Source organism: Bison bison, unplaced genomic scaffold (assembly GCF_000754665.1).
Source record: "Bison bison bison isolate TAMUID 2011002044 unplaced genomic scaffold, Bison_UMD1.0 scf7180017864089, whole genome shotgun sequence".
Classification (NCBI taxonomy): Eukaryota; Metazoa; Chordata; class Mammalia; order Artiodactyla; family Bovidae; genus Bison; species Bison bison.
In genome coordinates this window covers 2,130,758-2,148,640 of record NW_011494661.1, presented here as the reverse complement: position 1 = coordinate 2,148,640, position 17,883 = coordinate 2,130,758, and the positions used below count along the sequence as shown (strand labels likewise).

The following is a 17,883-nucleotide window of genomic DNA, read 5'->3' as shown; positions in this document are numbered from 1 at the left end:
TGATTCAGGCCAAATCTATTCCCTCTGGTGGAAAAATAAAAAGCCTCCAAATACCTTTCCAGCTTATGGTTTGTTACTCAAATAATTTTTAGTTTTGAATACTAGCACATTACAAAATTAATTGTTAGCTAAAGACAACATTGATTCCCATGGTAGACAATGAATATTTATTACTGCCTATCATCAAGGAATACAGTTTTCATGTGATTTTCAAAGCCATCAGTACTCATTTGTCGTGTATTTTCAGTTCTCCAAAGACGTTTATAGTTTATGACATTTATTCATTTGTTTTGTTTCAATTGATTCCTTTAACAGACATTTGTTCAGCATCTCCACAGGCCAGCCACAGCCCCTGCCCTCATGGAGTTCTAGCAGAGAAAACAGATATGTAAACACACAATTGCTGTAGAAAGCACTTAACAGTGTAATGAAAATCGTTCTGGACACAGGATTGGCACAAAGGAACAAGATCGACGCTGTTTTACAAAAGAGATTATAACTGGAACTCTATTGGAGTTCACCAGGCAGATGGGAGCTGGTGGGCTTCCAAGCAGTGGAAACAATGGAGGCAGGCAGGGGTGATGGTGGCTCAAAGCAGCTGATCTCCCATTCTAATGCTTACAAAAACGTGGGCATCCTTTATATCTGCACCCTAATTTATAAATCGCTGCTGGTTTTTTTTTTTTTCCCCCTTGCTGTGACCATTAGCTTGGGATTCAGTCCTCAGCCATAAAATGCACAGCACTATCTGGAGCAAACTGGGAATGGATTTTGCCTACTTGTGTTTGGGGGCTGTGCAAAAACATATGGTGTCAGTTACAAAACTCTGGAGCAGTTTATCTCAGAACCTACTCCCGCCATATCAGCTCAAGCTTTGATAGTGTCAGTTATCAGCAAGCTTGCCCAGGAAGGAGTGGGCATTTTCCTGTGGAATATATGCTATCTTCCTTGGCATCCAATGCAGAATTAAGGGTTGCCCATTTTAATGGAGGAACTTAAGACTCCATGACCCCATTATAAGCAGGCGTCCTGGAGAAATTTCAAGATATAAGATTATCATTGAGTTTGTCTTAAATTCCCCAGAGGTTTTACATGAGCTCATTATTTCCTGAACTTGAATACTGTTGCCATGATTTGATCATTACTGGGTAAGTGGTGGTCATAACTCCCTGTGTGGGATGAAATACCTCTTTCATTCAAAGCCAAGTCTGATGAGTGAGTCCTTATAGATCACATCTCTCTAAGTCTCCACAGATTTAGCCTCCAAAGGCTGCTGTGGTGTGTCTGCCCCAGGATGCCTCCCTCCACTTAGCTGAAACCAGTGGGTCTTTCGTCTGCCCAGCGGACCTGCCTTCTGCCACTGCTTCTCCATAATCCACAACCACGTGGCATTTCAAGTTGATCTCTACAGTCTGTCACTTCTTTGCATGAGTCAACAGCTGTTGTGGGATTCTGCTGTCACCAATCAGATATGCTTGCCTGGCCTTGCAGAACCGAGCTGTAGGGAATGTTGCTTTAAAGTAAGAGGCCTGGCTTTGTTCTAGAACTCTGCAGTTGTTACCCTGCCCAGATCTGATACTTGGTTGCTCCTCGGTGTTTTATCTTTAAAAGGCCATCTGTGTTGGGCTCCACTGTATTGACTGACTTTGACAGGTCAAAACCAAAACGGACATAGCACTTGACAGGCTTAAATCTCACTGATTTCCCCTCCCTTATACCAGGTATTCCTTGTCATGGGAGCTGGGATAAGACTAAATGATTTAACACTTAAAGCTGATGACTGGGGAAAAAATAATATCTAGGAGAATAAACTGTTCTACAGACTGGCCACTGGTTGTTTTTTTTTTATCATTCCTATGGTGTTTCATGGGCTTCCCATGTGGCACTAGTGGTAAAGAACCCACCTGCCAATGCAGGAAATGGAGGAGTCACAGGTTCAATCCCTGGGTCCATAAGAGTTCCTGGAGGAGGGCATGGCAACTCACTCCAGTATTGTTGCCTGGAGAATCCCACGGACAGAGGAGCCTTGTGGGCTACGGTCCACAGAGTCGCAAAGACTCAGACACGACTAAAGCAGCTTAGCACGCATGCATGCATGGTGTTTCATAAAGTTTCAAAATGCTAATTCTACTCTAAAATCTTTATTGAAATAAAAATTATATAATAATTCAGAGAAGGCTATGTGTTTCCCAAAATATGTTCCATGAAATACAGATTTCTGGGAGGCTAGTAAGTAGGTATTAAGTCAAAAAATAATGGCATAGACAAACTAAACTAATTTTTGGCAAAAACTTTAGATTTCCTTATTTTCATTATCAGTATCGCAGTGTTCTACTAATAACTTTTTATCATTTAGTAAAGCTGATTCTGAAAAGTGTTTAACAAGTTGTCACTGTTAATACTACCGATAATTCAGCTATCTCAGAGCTTTAATTTTCTGAGGAGAAAGTCACTTTTTAATGAAATCTCTTCAACTATGCCTTAATGAACCCATGATCAGGAGAATCTCTTGAGTTGGTCAAAAAGTTCATCCGGGGTTTTCTATAATTACCGAAACTTTTTGCCAACGCAATACATAAACTTAGCTGTTTTGATGACTAGTTTGTGTCAAAAATACTGAACTAAGAAATAGTATGAGATCACGTGTTTCTATGATGAGGTTGTGAGTGAAAATCTCATATGTGGCAGCAAAGACCAAATCAAAAGAAAAACCACAAAGCTATATGGAAACAATTTACAATTTATTCTTTTTAAAAATAGTAAAATCATTTACTACTTTTTAAAAATTATAAATAAAAAGAATATTCTGTGATGACAGACATCTGCCTGGCATAACTAAGAAATCATTCCTGGGAAAGAATAAGTTCTTGAGTTAGCTGCAAGTTTTCCTTTTGTAGTAAGCCACATATTATGTACATGATATAATCCTATTCTAATTCATTTCTTTGTTCATTTATAGCAAGTGTCCTGGGTATCAATAACAAAAGTCATAATTCAGACTGTACACTATGCTACTAAATTTAATTCTTAAAGTCGGATTTCTTTTCTGAAAACATCAGTCACATTTATTTGCTACATCAGATGTTATCCATTATTATGCCCCTGAAATTGGTTACATACTAAATAGTTCACCTATGAAGTCTGAGTCCTGGAAAACAGGGTCACTGAGGCCAGGGTGGCACATGAAAAAGCAATAGAAGGGTCTGGATTTAATACGATTAGTAGTATGGTGGTTAAGGGTGAATGCTATTGTGTAAGACTGCAGAATTCAGATTTCGGCCCCACCACTTTGTAACTCTGGGCAAATTAAACCCCTAGTTGGGTAGTTTCCTCTTTGTGAAAGCCTGTCTTACAAGACTGTTGAAAGGATGAAACACATTAATACACATAAACAATGAAGAATCATGCATGATCCACAATGAGGGCTCAATAAATGAAGCTATGATGAGAACTGAATAGCGTGTGCCAATGGGCACATTATGTACCTTATACAACACAGCTATGAGTTAGAAGGTGTTAGCTGCACTAAGAGTGCTAAACAAATAACACTTAAGTAATTTACCACATGTGTGGTCAGACTTCAGATACAAGTCTGTATGATTCTAAAACCCATACTATTTCCTTATGTCATTCTGGAATTTAAAATAAAAAATCTGGGTTAACACTAGGTTCTAATGAAGAGAAACTAAAGAGCCTCTTGATGAAGGTGAAAAAGGAGAGTGACAAAACTGGTTTAAACTCAACATTCAAAAAACTAAGTTCATGGCATTCAGTCCTATCACTTCATGGCGAATAGATGGGGGGAAAATGGAAACAGTGACAGACTTTATTTTCTTGGGCTCCCAAATCACTGTGGATGATGACTGCAGCCATGAAATTAAAAGACATTTGCTCCTTGGAAGAAAAGCTATGACAAACCTAGACAGCCTATTAAAAAGCAGAGACATTACTTTGCCGACAAAGGTCCATATAGTCAAAGCTATGCTTTTTGCAGTTAGTCAGTTCAGTTGCTCAGTTTTATCCAACTCTTTGTGACCCCATGGACTGCAGCATGCCAGGCTTTCCTGTCTATCACCAACTCTTGGAGCTTGCTCTAACTCATGTCCATCGAGTTGGTGATGCCATCCAACCAACTCATCCTCTGTCATCCCCTTCTCCTCCTACCTTCAATCTTTCCCAGCACCAAGGTCTTGTCAAGTGAGTCAGTTCTTCACATCAGGTGGCCAAAGTATTGGAGTTTCAGCTTCAGCATCAGCCCCTCCAATGAATATTCAGGACTGACTTCCTTTAGGATGGACTGGTTGGATCTCCTTGCCATCCAAGGGACTCTCAAGAGTCTTCTCCAACACCACAGTTCGAAAGCATCCAACTTTCACATCCTTAATACTGGAAAAACCATAGCTTTGACTAGATGGACCTTTCTTGGTAAAGTTATGTCTCTGCTTTTTAATATGCTGTCTAGGTTGGCCATAGCTTTTCTTCCAAGGAGCAAGCATCTTTTAATTTCATGGCTGCAGTCACCATCTGCAGTGATTTTGGAGCCCCAAAAAATAAAGTCTGACACTGTTTCCATTGTTTCCCCATCTATTAGCCATGAAGTGATGGGACTGGATGCCATGATCTTAGCTTTCTGAACGTTGAGTTTTAAGCCTACTTTTTCACTCTCCTCTTTCACTTTCATCAAGAGGCTCTTCAGTTCTTCTTCATTTTCTGCCATAAGGGTGGAATCATCTATGTATCTGAGGTTATTGATATTTCTCCCAACAATCTTGATTTTTCTTGGTTTTTCCAGTAGTCATGTTACAGGTATGAGAATTGGACCATAAAGAAGGCTCAGCACCGAAAAATTGATGTTTTCGAACTGTGGTGCTGGAGAAGACTCTTGAAGAGTTCCTTGAACTGTAAGGAGATCAAACCAGTCAGTTCTAAAGGAAATTAATCTTGAATATTCATTGGAAGGGCTGATGATGAAACTGAAGCTCCAATACTTTGACCACCTCATGTGAAAACCTTGATGCTGTGAAAGATTGAGGGCAGAAGAAGAAGGGGGCAATAGAGGATGAGATGGTTGGATGGCATCATTTACTCAATGGACATGGGTTTGAGCAAAATTGGGGAGATAGCAAAGGACAGGGAAGCCAGGCGTGCTGCAGTCCACAGGGTCACAAAGAGTAGGACACGACTGAGAGACTGAACAACAAGGCTAGCTCTGTAAATGGGACATTTAAATTACTTTCTCTGAGCCTTGGCTTCCTCACATTTAAAACAGGGATTTATTGCTCATATACACCTAGCATTGTTTCTATTCAAAAACGAATGTGTCAGAAGGCATTAGTCCTTTGTAAATCACAACAGTGCTTTTTTGTAAATTCTTGATGACCACTATCTAATCTATTACTTATCAACTGGCTGAATACACATGTAGCAGCAGTGAACTCAATTAAATATCTATATAATTTAAATTTCCTTTGAGTTGGCTTAACATTTTCAGGTTTCCCCCAGACCACCACCACTTTGGGGAAGTTTCTTACACACATATGAGAAAAAATTATTATTTTTTATTTGCAGCTAAGTTTTATGAAAAACCAAGATAAAAAGTATATCTATTTCATTTTTAATTCTTTAGGTTACAAATAAAAATCATTTATTCCTTATAATGAGAATTAGACATTCAAACACTTTTCTCATATTTTCAAAACAACTGTAAATCACTAAGAATTAGAAGATGGCTTGATATTGTCAAGCAGTATTAAATGGTACAAGTAGGTTGCAAGCTAGGAAAAAAATTATTGATGAAACTGTATCTCCCCTGATATACATAGGAACAGGGAACCAAGGATGTTCCCTTCATTATGGAATAGGAGAGAAAAAACAATGTTTTAAAGACCTGCTTTTAAAGTTCACAACTAACACTAAATCATATTGGTTTCAATAATTCAACTGTAAGTTAAAACCATTTACTTGAGGGTTAAGAAATTGTTGTGCTCCTTTTCGCTATTATTAATCTTTAAACTCTTTTAAAATCACTTTATAAGTGTTAGCTTATTTAATTCTTAGTAAAGTTAAATAGCAATATACAGTCAGTCTTCTGAAGCCATAGATTCCCCATGCGTGGCTTCAGTCAAACACTGATCAAAAATATTCAGGAAAAAAAGGTTCCAGGAAGTTTCAAAAAGCAGAACTTAAATTCGTCATGCTATTTACACAGCATCTACATTTACAACTATTTACATAGTGTTTATGTTGTATTAAGCACTATAAGTAATCTAGAGATGATTTTAAAACAGCGGTTCCCATCCTTCTTGGGCTTCTGTGCTGTCTCAGTGGGTAAAGAATCCGTCTGCAATGCAAGAGGAGACATGGGTTCTATCACTGGGTTGGGAAGGAGATCCCCTAGAGAAGTAAATGGCAATCCACCCCAGTATTCTTTCCTAAGAAATCCTCGTGGACAGAGGAGCATGGCAGGCAACAGTCCACAGGGTCACAAGAATAGGACATCACTTAGCAAAACTAAACCACCACTCAGGGATCAAACCCATGTCTCCTGTGTTGCAAGCAGATTCTTTACCTGCTGAGCCATCTGGGAAGCCCCAAACCACTCCCACACCACCTTTTTGGCACCAGGGACCAGTTTTGTGGAAGACAATTTTCCACAGACTGGGGAGGGGGTGGTTTGGGGATGATTCAAGCACGTTACATCTATTGTGTACTTTTATGCCACTGCTAATCTGACAGGCGGTATGGGTCCATGGCCTGGAGGTGGGGACCTCTGATTTAAAGTATACAGCAAGATGTGTGTAGATTACATAAAAATCCTACACCATTGATATACATTTAAGGCACTTGAGTACTGTCAAAGCAGATGCCAAGGGATGACTGCATATGTAAGTCCTTTCTAATGATTTTAAAAACACCTACAGTCATTTCCATATTAGAGAAATAAAATTCATTATGAGTAGAAAATAATTAAAATTAAACAAAAGATAGAAAGCTTCAAACTTCAAATGTGCTTAGAATATCCATTGGTCCTTTGTTTTCTTTTTAAAAAACAAAACAAAACAAAACAAGATTAATAGAAACCCGTGTCTTCTGAAGCTTTGCCTACCACAGCGGCTACTGTCTACTTGAACGCCACAGAGAAAGTCATTTGGAGTTCTTTTTGGAGGCTGCAGACAAAGTATTAACATAAGTGTTGATGGAGGCTATATCTTTATTTTGTAGCCAAGAAATTATTTATCATTCATTTACTCAGAGGTCATCTGTTGTGCTCTACCCATATGCAAAAACCACAGAGAGATGTATGTGATGAAATAACCCTAGTTTTCAAGAGTGTTAAAAGGAGGTCAGATTTGAAGGATGAGTAGGAAGAAAAGAAAAAACAAGTATTTTCAAGAAAGGGGAATAAATATGCATGATCTAACAATTAGAGAGGTGTGGTATATTCAAGAACATCAAGGACAGAGGTATGGCTCATCTTTAGGTTTTGTGGGAAGTAGGGACCAAAGTATGCAGTGATAAAAACTATACCAAGGGATTTGGATTTTATCTTTTCTCTCTCATTTACTTAATTACTTGCTAAGTATCTATGTTCCCTATGAAGTTGGAAAATAAAAAATAAAATACAAAAGTAAATATAAAGTCAGGTGGTATTTTGGCTTTCCCCATGCTTCTATACATGCATACTGTTCCACCTGTGTATTATATACATAATATTTATTACATGTGCAACTATTTACTGTTTACCATATTTTATAACCATTTCTTAAATCTTGATAATATATTATGAACATGATGGAAGAATATTAATGGTGACAGGATGGAGTAGGATCTTGTAATACAATTAGATCTATTGTTTAAAAACACACACAGAAACTAGACTGGAGACTTCTGACTCTAGAGGCAGGAAGATGGGTCAGGAAACTATTAGAAATGTTCAGGGAAAGGAATGAAGGGCTGAATTAGGATGATGAGAAAGTGGCTAGGATACAAGAGGTGTGTAGGAGGAAGTTATAAGCAGTGAAGGGGAGAGGGAAAGGATAACTTTTGGGAATCTTTGGGCTCCTGGATGGAAGGGAAAGGTCTGAGTACAAAGTGAGGTGGAGGGGGAGGTATTCAGCTTAGGTGTTGAACTGGAAATATTTGTGAAATATGCACTGACTGTCCATTGGACAGTAGGATAAAATACTTAAATGTAAAACTCTAAGGAATACGGGAATATTTATCAAAATGCTGTTTCTCCAAGTCAGAGTAATGTTCCTTTGACTAATCATTCACTGTGGTTATGAGAAGTTGCACAAGTCCACCCAAGAAACGATTTGTCACATTTCTGGGATGATGATGTGCTACCATTATTCAACTTAGTAAAAATTCACTGTCTCACTAGTGGGCACAGGCTCAGATCCAAAGTTTTTGGCCTAACAATCAAAATCCTTTGCAATTGAAATGAATCTTTCTCACTTGAAGGCCTTTTCCCTGTTTCCCGTCATCACCCTGTATTCCCCACACAATCTACCTGTTGTTCCCCTATGCTGTCACCCCTGTCTAGAAGTCCTAGGATGCTTGGGGCCACACAAAATTGTTCTGTCTTGTGAGAGGTCTTTCTTGGTTCCCACTCCCCTTCCTGTTCAAAAGAGGTTGTTCTCTTTGCTGCATTGTCATAACACATCACCTTTATCAGGCATATCATACTCCGTTATAACTACTTGTTTATAGGTAGGTATATTGTTCTCTTCAAGTTTCCTCAAAGATTGATACTTATGTATCTATATATTTGTTTTATATATGTATATGTGTACATATGTATATGATTTATTCATCTCTCTCCCCTCATACATATATACATACATATGAGCCACCCAGGTGGTCTAGTGATAAAGAACCCACCTGACAACACAGGAGACATAAGAGATGCCAGTTCAATCCCTGAGTTGAGAAGATCCTCTGGAGGAGGAAATGACAACTCACTCAACTCACTCCAGTATATATAAATATAAATATAAATATAAATATAAATATAAATATAAATATAAATATATGCTTCCCTGGTGGCTCAGATGGTAAAGAATCAGCTGGCAATGCAGGAGACCCAGGCTTGATCCCTGGTTTGGGAAGATCCCCTGGAGAAGGAAATGGCAACCCACTCCAGTATTCTTGCCTGGAGAATCCCATGGACAGAGGAGCCTGGTGGGATACAGTCCATGGGGTCGCAGAGTCGGACACAACTGAGAAATTAACACTCACTTCATATACCCCAAGAACTAGACACCTAAGTAGTATACAGACAATAGTATCTACTGAGTAAATATAGGTTTTAAGTCACTTTGCTTTGCTCAGTATATGATTTGCATTAAGCCATATATTTAATCAATATTAAATATCAATTCAATTCTCTTTCAGCTTCTTTGTATGAAATGATATGTCCTTTGGTAAGAAAAAAACCTGAAATTAGTGCTACGGAGAGAAGAATCAATATCTCCAGTGATGTACATAAATTAATGGAGCACCTCCTTGTACAAGTTTTTGTCAATATGTCTGAGACCTGGGCTGACCATGAGATTTGTATTTTTCACTTTAACATAAAAACGTGTAATAAACTCCAGTGTTGATGGAAGTGTGAAGACCCAGACACGCTCACACATTGTTTATGGAAAGTGATTTGGCAAGGTATATTAAAGTTCAAAATTCTCATTTGTTTTCATCTATTAATTTCACTTTTAGGAATCTTTATGCTAGAAATAAGGGTGCAACTATATAAAGATTTATATCCCAAAGAATGAACAAATTTATGATAGCAAAGAATAAAAAACCATCTGAATGCCTGTCAATAAAGGACTAAGTAAGTCAATATAGCACATTTACACAATAAAATACTATGCAGCCATTAAAAAGATGGAGATAATTTTCATCACTGTTCTAAACAAATGTATAAACATATTAAGATTGGAGGAAAAGAAAGTTTCACACCACTACTTCAGCACTGTTTAATATTTTTTTAAAGACACATACATATGCAGATATGCATACAGATATGTTAGTATCAACGTGGTAAAAATCTGGAAGAGTATTCTCCCAACTGTTAACAGTATTTACTATCACAGCATAAGTGCGGGTAATTGAATGAGTGGACAGCACATTTTCACCCAGTATTTAATTGCTTTTCTAACTGTGAAAAAAAATGGGATTATGAGTAACTTTTTCCTTTTGATTCTCAATAGTACTTCAACTAGTAAAAAGAAAAAAGGGAGAAGAGGAATAAATTGGGACATTGGCATTGACATATATACACTACTATATATTTTATGCTATATTTTATTTAGATATTTTATAAGTTACACTTTATGACTAAGAACCTATTACTGTATAGAAAAGGCTTCCTAGGTGGTGCTAGTGGTAAAGAACCCGGCTGTCAGTGCAAGAGACACAAGAGACGCGGGTTTGATCCCTGGGTCGGGAAGATCCCTTGGAGGAGATCAAGGCAACCCATGCCAGTATTCTTGCCAGGAGAATCCTATGGACAGAGGAATCTGGTGTGCTATAGTCCATAGGGTTGCAAAGAGTTGAACATGACTAAGGCAACTTAGCATACACGTACTGTATAGCACAGGGAGCTCCTCTCAATGCTTTCTAATGGCCTATATCTAAAAAAAGAGTAGATGTATGTTTCACTTTGCTGTGTACCTGAAGCTAACACCATATTGTAAATTAACTATACTCCAATAACATTTTTAAAACTTTTAAAAAAGATTAAAACAAGAATAAAGCAAATTGGCATGTACTGATCTAGAAAGATATTCATATTATTGCAAGTGAAAAACACATTACAAACAAAAGTTTATGTTGAACTGTTTCATTTTTCACTAAATGTATATAATAGTTAAAAGGCTAGATGTGTATATACCAAAGTGTGATATTTGGGGCAAGATTAGAAAAAGTGTTCATGATTTGCTATAAACATTTCATAATATTTGAAATAAAAGCAATTAAAAAATAGTAAATCAAATAACCACTCATGAAAGGTCATCATGGTTTACTTTATACCCTAGATATGTTCTTTAGACGTTCTGTGCAAATTGAATTTCAGTAAGGAAGATTATATTTTAATTAGATCAGTAGAGTTTTCAATTATGCAAAATATCATTCTGTAAAGTGAATATACTTTTTTGTGATATTAATACTCACGACTCCCGGCTGCCCATTTTGGCCTATTTAAGACTTGTCCTTTGGAGAAATAGAAGTCAGGGGTTCTTAATTATCTGTTTAAATCTTGTCAGAGAAAAATGTCATTTTTTGCTTTTATTAGCCCTCTCAGGGAAAGCTCCACGCCCCACTTCTATGCATCTGGTCCCTCTTCTTCCTTTTGAGGGAGGGGCTCTGTTTCTGGCAGTTGAAGCTCCTTTTAGCATTGACATTGCTTCCATTTCAAGATGGAAGAAGGAAGGCTACTGTTGTCTGTACTTACACAGAGGGAGCAGATGGCTGGATTTGCCCCAGTTAATAAATCCTGAGCCAGTAGCTGTCCAGCAGCTTTCCTGTCAGAGGGATAAACTTTTTCTTGTGGGCAAGTTGATGGCCACATATGGTCCAAAGTCAGCTTTTATCAGCCTGTTTAAGGTAACAAACTAAATGGCTGGGTAACTCTCAGCTTTTTTTCCTGTTTCCTACCCAAGTTCTAGGGTCTTTCAGTCTCTGAATATTTAAAATACATTGAAACTAAACAGGTCACAGCGCCTTCAAAGACAGCAAAGTGTGAGCTCGAACCCAGGAATCTCTCCAGGTGAATGCTTTTGAGAGATTCAAGATAAGCAAGCAAAGTGAATGGTTTCAATTTTATTTATTTATGCAAAATCATATGCAACTTTATTCTTTCATTTGGAACTCCTAAAGAAGAAAATTAGTTCAATGTTAACTGGAGATCAGTTTTTAGAAAATAAAAATAAAAAATAAAATACCAGAACCTCTGAAAGTGTGAAAGATTATATCCAAATATAAACCAGAATAATATGAATTAAATCCATATTGTATCCTGAAAATAGACTTTCCTAAATGTCAACTGAAGAGTGTCCAGAAAATGTTCTACAGTGTGAATTGTGAGTTAAGAATACAAAATTACTTACAGGTTGAAAAAATAAAAGAGGAGTGAAATCATTCAGTTCAGTTCAGTTTACTCCAAATGGAAGTGCTGCATCATTGACAGGTAAGTGGGATTTATAAAATTTCAAGTTATAAAAAATTTATTATTGGGTTAGCTAAATAATAATAATAAAAATAATAATATCTTATGAAAAACCCAAATTAATTTTTTTGATCAACCTAATAATTTCTCTGTTTCTAAAGGGCAATATTTCTGATGCTTTCATAAAACAAGGGAAGGCTTTTATTGTTCAACAACATATAAATTTTTTTTAAATCCTCAAAAAAGAAAAATTATAGTAATTTTCATATCTATTAGCAGAGTTATGCTGTTTCCTCAGTATTTAAAATTCACTGAAAATCTTAATCCACAAAATAGACCTCACTTTCCAGAGTGGAAATTAATGTAGCTTTTTTTGAATCAATAATGAAAAGGAACTAAGTTTCAGAAAAGAAAACCAATGTTTTATGAAGGTGGCCTGCAGAGCCAATTTGAATCATCAAGATTAAGCAATGACCCATTCTTGGTTATATTTATCTGACCATTTTCTTCAGAAAAGAACACTAATAGCTATATAAAGCTCCGACACATGTTGCACAGAAACGACTATATAATCTGCTATTATTTCTGCCTGTAAATGACTACATGTCTCGCACTAGCCTGCGGCAGAATTGACTGCCAGGAAACTTGACCTGCATCATGGGCTTAATGAAGCTCTAACTTTCTGTTTATAATTCTTTCCACTTTTAACTAGTATTGTATCCAGGGGAAATGAGATAATGTGCTTCTCCTTTTTAGATCATCTGGGCTACTGACCAGTCCTCCGAGAAGGGACGAGCAGAACCATTTGGACACAGTGCAGGCACTGTGACCAGCTCTATCCATCACTCCGGAGGATCAACCAGACCCAGCCCAGGTGGGACCCCCGGGGATCTTCACCCACGGGAGCAGGGTCTGAGACCTGGCTCCCTGTAGTGGCCTGCTAATGGGCATGCTTTGAAATATATCTGCACAGAATTTCCTCCTGCCTTTTCCCAGAGGAAACTTAACAAGGTTCAGCTTCACCAACACTTTAGAGAAGTTTTCCTTCAGCGTTTCCAGACTTTTTCCAATACTTTTTCTCATTCAAGGGCTTCTACTTTGTAAATCTGTTATGGATTTTTGGGTTTCTGATCTGTTGAGTACCTAGGTCACCATGGCAAAAAGCAAAAGGCACCACTAATTTTGTAACTAAACTGTAAATGAACTTTGCTGTACGCTGTGTGTGCTCAGTCGTGTTCAACTCTTCTAGTTTGTCTTTTAAGCCCCTTCGGCTCAGAAGGTAAAGAATCTGCCTGCGATGGGGGAGACCTGGGTTCAATCCCTGGGTTGGGAAGATCCCCTGGAGAAGGAAAGGGCAACCCACTCCAGTATTCTTACCCGGAGAATCTCATGGACAGAGGATCCTGGTGGGCTATAGGTCATGGGCTCGCATGAGTCAGACATGACTGAGCGACTAACACTTTCGCTTCACACCTCTTGGAACAAATGGTTTGAAGCTGAGACATCATTAAGTAGGTGAAAGAAAGTTTTAGAGTAGGGATTTATCTTCCTGTGAATGTCCTGGAATGCTGGTGACTGTGGTGAATCTCTCCTTTCCGAACCCTTCTATGTCTCCTCTCATTGACAGTGAAGAACGGGGCCATGAGGGAGTTGTGGCAGAGAGGGAGATGTCTTGGCTTTTTTGACTATGTACCTGGGAACAGCACTGCCCCATATCTTCAACTAGCAAGCAGCTTCCTACCTTTTATTCCCCCATGTCTTTTATTTCTCTCCTATTCTTTCTTCTAATCTTCTATCCTTGGACACCCAAATGTGACCTCTGGGGTAGTACAGAATGGCATGTTGGCAGAGTGGAAGCCATGCTGCTGGTGGCTTAGCAGTTGACAGAGGAGGATAGAAAGACGCTAAGATGACCTCAGCAGTCACAAGGATAGAGAAACAATTTATTTTAAATATGGAGGTGACTTGTATGTTTGCTGACAGAGAGGGAGGAGGTAGTACAAAGGGCGAGTCTGAAGGATAATGAATCGATGGAGCAAGGCTTCCAGGAGATAGGAGGTGGTGAGGTGTGAGGGCAAAGACAGGTTAGCTTTGGAGAGAGGAGGAATCTGTGAAGGTATAGAAGAACTTGGAGACATTGTCGGTTCATACCAGCTGACTTTGATCTTGTTAATGATCTATTCAGACTTAGGGCATAGGGATGAAAGCTTTGAGAAGAGTGGAAAAGATTTGGAATGAATGGATCATGTCCTCTGCTGGTGGGCCAGGTGTGACATCTTTATTTATGACGGGCTATACGTCAGTGTGTCTTAAAAAGAGACCAACAGAAATAAAAAAAAAAAGGATCAACTGTTTTCAGAAATTAACAAAAGCCTAAACTCAATGGAGGAAAAATTCTAGAAAAAAAGTGTAATCAATGTATTTTGCATCAAGATTGTTTTGGAAACCAAGTACACAAGCCTTACTGGAGATGCTTTGGAAGATATGTCAGAAGACCTGGCTTACAGCACCAATTCGGCTACTTAATAGCTTTGTTGTCATTGGCAAGATCATTAACTATTTCCAAATCAGGTTGTCCACTTGGAAATGGGTATCCATTGATACACTCAATAAATATTTATTGACTGCCCACTACATGCCAGCAGCTCTGTTAGGGACTGCAGGCCCAGGACTCGCTCTGTTCTCAAGTTTCCATCAGTGGGGTGGCTCCCAACCTTGTTTCCTTTACCAGGAGAGCCAAATGAGTTAATACAGTGGCAACCCACTCCAGTATTCTTGCCTGGGGAATCCCATGGACAGAGGAGTCCGGCAGGCTACAGTCCATGGTGTCACAAGAGTTGGACATGACTTAGTGACTAAACCACCAATGTGTTTTGGTAATTCTGAAGTCCAACAGGAGAAAAATAAATCTATAGGAAGTCATTTTTTTTTCTTGAAACAACTGTCCTGTTGTGATCATGATCATAAAAGTGGGGACAGTTTCTGCATAGAAGACTCTTCCTCCAAATGATGCCCTATAGCTCTCGCAGGCTTAGAATCCCTTCCTTAGCAGCCTCCCAGCCAGGCATGGCAGCACGGTCCCTCACTGCAAAGTGGGGAGCTCAGCTGTACACTGGGCTCATGATAGCCTCACCACTTCCTCGTGTCTCCAGTGACTGGCTGCCCTATGCTTGTGGCTGGCTCCTCTGAAGACACCAATGCTAATTCCAGCAGAGGCACAACACAGAGGCATGCTAGCAGCCAAGTGTAAGCCAGAGAGTCCTTTGATCTGCAGCCTGGTGCATTCTTTGAATGGTCAAAACTTTGGAAGGACAAGCTCAAAGAGTATGGTCTGATGATGGGAAGCCAGGTCAAAGGTAATGCCCTGGAGAGGATTTCTGGGAGTAGAATTAAGAAACTGCCTTTTCTTTTTGATGTCTAAGTCTAGAATGGAAAACGTATCCCCTGAGATGTGCCCAGAAGCTCTGGGAAGAGTCTATCATGACAGCTATGGCCAGTTTTCATTTCTTTAGACTACATCCCACGTTCCTTTCTCATTTCATATTTTCGTTTTCTCTGACGTGCAAATATTGTTGTCAGTGGTGGAAGGCAGTGGGAATCTTTCTCTTGTGTTTAGGCTCAGGAGTTAAAAAACCAGGATTTTTTAAACAAGAAAACACACAGGCTGCAGGTTAGGTGAAGAGCAAAGGCAGAGAGAAAGATGATATAGGGTTTTTCTGCTTTCTGTCTTCTGTCTTTCTGCTTTCTGTCTGTGTCTGTGAAGGACTGTATCTCTAAAGTGGATTCAGATATTAGATTCCTAGAGAGTTTACCAGCTTGTGGCAGAAGCCCATTGTCCCACATGTACATGTGAGGAAAGGAACAAAAAGCTGTAAAGAAGGCAATTTCCTGGACATTCATCTCAAAATATTTGATTTCAGTAAATCATGTGCTTCTTTGGGGTAGAAAAGTATATTTTCCAGAGTTCCTTCCTCAAGTTCTGATTCTTGACCTCCCCATCTGACACATTTGTCTCAGATCTCATTTTCTCAAAAAATTAAAGCACTATCTGGTAAAGGCAGAAACTCCCACACGTGTTACAGTGAAGGCAGGTTTTTGTTTGTTAAATTCTGGTGTGTGATTCCCTGCCTGGCCTGATCTAAGTTCTGTTCACTGGTTTTCTTGCCCTCTCCTGTTCTCTGATTTGCCTGGAATGTGCATGTTCTCCTGTGAAAGACCCTTACAAGGACTGCTGCCAGGAGCTGGGAGGCGTTTCCTAGGGACAACTGTCTCTCACTGTCCCTTTCTCATTAACCTCAACTTGGTGGTGTGCTCTCTCTCCTTGAACTTATAAAGTTCATTTCTCTTCAAGGGCTCTATTCTGCATTGGTCTCTACTAAATTTCTATTCAATTCAATCCCACAAATACTGATAATTTTGCTTTGTTCAGGGTGGGATCAAGATGTGAATAAGACTCTCTCTCCCTTTTCTTCTAAGGAACATAAAAACACTTGAGGGAGACCACCAACTGCAAAATAGGCCAAATGCTATAGTGGGATGCTGCTGGGCACTCTGGAGAAGAACGAACCTAAGGTACACCCACATCCTCAGGAAGGCTTCTCAGGACCTCTCTATTCTGCCTCTTTTCCGATTTCCAAATTCCTACATCCCTTAGCTTGGGCTTAAATCAGCATTTTCCACAGTTGTTTCTTGTAACACTAGACCCAAGAGATGTTCTGTGAAGAAACAATTTCATGATCAATTAAGAATAGGAAATATCATACATACATTCTCTTTTCAGAAATCTACACTGTACATCAGCACATCTGAGGCAGAGAAGCAGAAGAAACTTTGTTTAACCCAGAATATTTAACCAGAATGTTTTAGCCCAGAATATTCTGATCCTATAAATCCAGAATATTCTGATTCAGAATATTTTTACCCAGAATATTTAATCCAGAGTATTCTGATCCTATAAATCACACTGATTTATACAAAGGCCTGATGCTGAAGCTGAAGCTCCAATACTTTGGCCACCTGATGTGAAGAGCCAATTCACTGGAAAAGGCCCTGCTGCTGGGAAAGATTCAGGGCAGGAGGAGAAGTGGCCAACAGAGGATGAAATGATTGGATTGCATCATCGACTCAACTGGACATGAGTTTGAGCAAGCTCCGGGAGACAGTGAAGCCTGGTGTGCTGCAGTCCATGGGGTTGCAAAGACTCAGACACCACTGAGCGACTGAACCACAATAAATCACACATCACTCTCTGCAAAATTCCTTATAGGAATAGCCACAATTTTCAGACCACACTTTGAAAACATTACCCTAATTGATTCATTAAATGATGAATGTGAAAATATGAAAATCCCACTCGTTTGCAAGATTTTATTTTTACAACCATGTAAACAGATTTTATTTTTTTCACCTTTCACACCAAATGGATTCTTCAGTGTGTAGAATTCTGCTGTCCAGTAACTACATGTAACTTGTCTCAGTTTGAGATGCATTGAAAATGTGAAATACACAGCAGCTTTAGAAAACAATATGAAAAAAGAATGCAAACCTTTCATTAACAATTTATATTGATTACATATTGAAATAATTGAGGTATACTTGGTTTAAAGACATGATTAAAATGAACTTTTGCCTTCTATCTCACTAAAAAAAATTACTTAAAAAAGAACAGTTTGTAAATATAATGTACTATCAGTAAGAGATAAGTAAATACC

At 38.7% G+C, this 17,883-nt stretch overlaps 1 protein-coding gene across 5 annotated transcripts in view; it reads right to left on the bottom strand.

Annotated features, from left to right (window-relative positions):
* Positions 1-17,883, bottom strand: part of CPED1 (cadherin-like and PC-esterase domain containing 1) — a 330,082-nt gene that overhangs the window by 59,739 nt on the left and 252,460 nt on the right. The window lies entirely within an intron of this gene.